Raw genomic sequence first — 4,357 nt, forward strand, 5'->3', positions numbered from 1 at the left:
TCTCTCTCTCTCTCTCTCTCTCTCTGTCTGTCTCTCTCTCTCTCTGTCTCTCTCTCTCTCTCTCTCCCTTCCTCCCTCCCTCCATTCCCCCCTCTGTCTTTCTGCTTTCCCATAGCCTCTGGAACTTGGCAAGCACTTGAATCCTCTCGCTTTCCATTTAAATCAAACCACCACCCTGAGATGCGGAAGGAAAGGCCATCCTTTGCATTATAAAAATATGTAAAATAATAAATCAACATCTCTGAGAAATACATGGGGATCCTATAATAGCAAAAAGTAACTTCAATGGTCGGAAATTCCCTTTAAATGGGGATGATTCCATTTGCAGCTGAAATCATATCCATTCCACCCCCACAGGTGGTAGAGAGGAATCCCTGGGGCCCATTGGATTGTCTGGTGCTTTCACTCTCACCATCTTGCTCCTCCAGCCTCAGTGGTTGTCAGGAGCCCTCCAGCTCTTGCTACAAGTTTATAATTCATCCCTTGATGGAAGATTTATTAGGGCCACAACTGGATCTAAGGTAATTTTGTGTTTGTTTGTTTTTGCAGTTTTTACATAGTGTATGTTCCATTGGAGGGCTGCTGAGGGCTTGAGTAGTTCTACCCTGCTTGGAGGGAGTTCCGTGATGGGAAGGAGTGATAGTTCATGAAATTTTTTCATTTGATGTTTGGGGTTGGGTGGTGAAACCCTCACATAATTTCTTCAGCTTTGTGGAGAGGAGAAAATTAGTATTCATTTGTAATAGGAGTACATGCATACATTTCTCCCCCATGTGGTTTCAGAAGTGTCAGTTGTGGCTGAAATGAAAGATTTAAGGTGATTGACTGGAGAGCACAAAAAGCAGCCATCTGGCTTAGGTTTTTTTCTTAAGGGATGCAATGTTACCCCATTTCCAAGGGGCAATCTGAATGAATTGTTTCATCTACTCCCGTTTAGTCTCAATTACATCAACATGCCTTCTATCTAACTACATTAACATTAAATGTAAATATTTCCAAATTCAGAAAGACTTCCTTTAAGAAGACCAAGTGTAGCCTGTTTGGACTTTCCTTCTCCTTTAAAAAAAATCCCTCTTCATTTTTCCATCATCCAGAAGAATTTTGAGATGAGGATTCATTTACTCTATATTAGGAAACCTTCCAAAGAAGATATTTCCTGTGAATGGAAGAGAGGAGAAATCTACTATTCATTCATCCATCCATCCATCCATCCATCCATCCATCCATCCATCCATCCATTCATCCAAAGAGTCATTGAACAAGTGCTTACTAGATGCTACTGACTGAGCTAAGTGATAGGAACAGTGTAACAAAAATAGAGACAGTCCTTGTTCTCAAGGATCTTACATTTTAGAGATTTATGTCCCGGGGGAAATGTCTGTGTGCATAGAGAATGACTCACCTTGCACCAGCATCTCTGCTGTGTGACCCTGAGGCATTTTCTACACCATGATAATATGGCTGATTACTCAAGAAGGGCTTTCAACAGAAGTTGTGTTGTGCCCAAACTGTTGTGTTCTCTGCACAACAGTTGGACAAGTGGTTTTTTGAAAAGGGAACTGTTTATTGTGAAGAGTTTAAAGTGTTTGATCAGATTAATCATGTGGACTTTCTAGAAAAGAGAAGTGAGCTCTACCTTCTCTCATGGGAAAGAAACTATGGGCTTTGAACCAATCGATCAACAAGCATTTATTAAGTATTTACAATGTGCCACCATATTGCTAAGTGCTGACTATATGAAAAAAAATACACACTAGTTAAAAATAGTATCTGCCCTCAAGAAGTTTACATTCTAATGAATGGAGACAAATTGACCATAAATAAATACATACATGATATACAGAGGAAGATGGGAAGTAATCTCATAGGGAATGTCCTCACAGCTGGGGGAAAAAGCTTCCAGCAGAAGGTGAAATTTAAGCTTACATTTAAAAGGTCAAGAAACAAAGAGCCCGAACTGAGATGACAGGGCATTCTAGGAATAGAACATAGCCAGCACAAAGGTTGGAGATAAGAGATGATGTGTCTGAAGTTATAAAGTTTGAGTACAGCTGGATCACTTGATACATGGAGAGAGGTGAAGCATACATAGTGAGGCTGACCCTCCCCACCCCACTCCCCAATATGCATCATGGGGATGTCATTATGTGGCTTGAAAGGAGGCAGAATAGACATACCTAACCTCTTCTCCCACCCTTCTCTGAGAGTGACTTTTATTCCTGCAAGAAGGGGAATCAGGTGGTTGGGATAGAAGGCTGACTGATACTCTATTCTTGTCAGAGACAGGGCACTGGGCTAGAATTCTATCTGCTCACCCTTAAAAATTGTCAGTTGAAGGGATGTAGTTTTCAGGTTCAAGCCAAACTTCTAATGACTGTTTATTAACAGGGAAAGGAGAACCCAAGCTTTAGAGTCCCACCAAATGCCAGTTCCACAATGAACACATGTAGTAAGTAGCAAAGAAACCCATTCATCCAAGTCAAGAGCAAAACAGAAATTGGAGAAAGTATACATAAGAGAATATGTACCAGATAATACAGACTGAAGGATATCTCCCATTGGGAGTGAAGCTATTCAACTCACCCAAGAAAGAATCCTAAATCTCACCCAAGGGGGAATTTCTTGAAGTCTCTAGTGTAGCAAGCTGGTGATAGGGACATAATAGAGATTGCCAGCTTTTCTCATACAAGAGTCTCCCCCAGAATCTTATTTTTCCTTCAGCCACCTGGAGTGGGGTTGACATTTTCCATTTTATTTCTCTCAAAGCTGGAAGCCAGAAGCATCCAAAGTGAGTGCAGAGTCTGAAAGGACTCAAGAAAATTGTGACTGAAGAGGCTTAAGGAGCCCTGAAGAGCTCTTGGGGAACCCTGGAGGAGCCCTCCTTTCTCCCACTCACTAATTTCCTCTACCTCTTATGTAGACACGGGACAATTATCTACACCAGTGAGGAGTGCCAAAGGGCTTGGGGGATCCAGTGACTTATACAAAGACTGGACTAGGTTGGGAGGGGCCAGGTTGTAAAGCCCTTTGCATTCCAAACAGAGTTCCTATCTGATCTAGGAGGCCACAGAAAGCCACTGGCATTCATTAAGTAGGAGGGGACATGATCAGACCAAGCTTTATGAAAACAACTTTAGCCACTGCAGTGCTAATGGAGTATAAGATCTTCCCCACCCATTAACAGACCCCTGTGAAGCCTGCTTAGGGAAGCTTGCTTAGGGGAGGCTAGCTTGTTATATATACATAAACTGTGAGTTGGTATTTTGCTTCCATTGCTCACTTATGAGAAGGATCTTGGGATTCTCTAGTTGAGATTCTGAGTGGCCCTATGTTCAGAGCTTCCTAACTACTTAGAGACAAAGGCTCTCTCAATCCAGGGATGTATGTAAAGTGTCTAGTTGATTCAGGCAGTCAGACACCTGTCTGTTGGTCTTTATTTCTCTGCTTGCTTTTTCTCTGTTTGTATTTTCTCTGAAGTTCATGGTGCTGACTTTTCCCCTGAAATAGTGAATGTAATTTTAAAAGATTGTTGACTCCTTAAATAGCCATCTTTCCTAGTAAAGCACATCTAAGAGCCTGTGCTAGCAGCCACCCTGGGTATGCCATTGAGGTTGCTGTTTATAGCACCTGAATAGATTGGAATGGGAAGACACTGGATGCATAAAGACAAAATACAAGCCAATTGCTATAGTCCAGGTAGGAGGTGATAAAGAATTGAACTTGAATGGTGGCTGTGTACATGGGAAGAAGGGGATGTACAAGAGGTGTTGTGAAGGCAGAAACAACAAACTTTGACAACAGACTGATTTCTAAGTAAGCTTTCGTCATCAGAGAATCTCTCTCTCTTTTATTTTTTGCTAGAGATGGAGATGAACAGTAGTGCTTACCACAATCCAGTGATGAGATGTACACATGGAAAGGGTGGCATATAATCATCATACAGGATGCCAAGGGCAACAGCAAACATGACTATATAGAGCAGACCTGGAAGGGCCAGTGAGAATACCACTCCAGATACTACTAGGGAAAGTAAAGTAGTAAGATATATCCTAAATCTTTGGGGCTTTATTTATTTAAATAATTTTGCCTTTTTTTGTGGAGGGGTAGGGCAGGGCAATTGGGGTTAAGTAACTTGGCCAAGGTCACATGGCTAGTAAGTGGTCAGGGTTCGATGTCGGATTTGAACTCAGTCTTCCTGACTCCAGGGCTGGTGCTCTATTCACTGTGCCACCTAGCCACCCCCATCTTTGGAGATTTATTGAAGATAATTTCCTCAGTGAGTGAGAGAGAACAAGAGGGAGAGGGGGAGAGAGAGAGAGAGAGAGAGAGAGAGAGAGAGAGAGAGAGAGAGAGAGAG

Source organism: Petaurus breviceps, unplaced genomic scaffold (assembly GCF_028583685.1).
Source record: "Petaurus breviceps papuanus isolate PSGF00001 unplaced genomic scaffold, PetGlider_PUasm1.0 490, whole genome shotgun sequence".
NCBI lineage: Eukaryota > Metazoa > Chordata > Mammalia > Diprotodontia > Petauridae > Petaurus > Petaurus breviceps.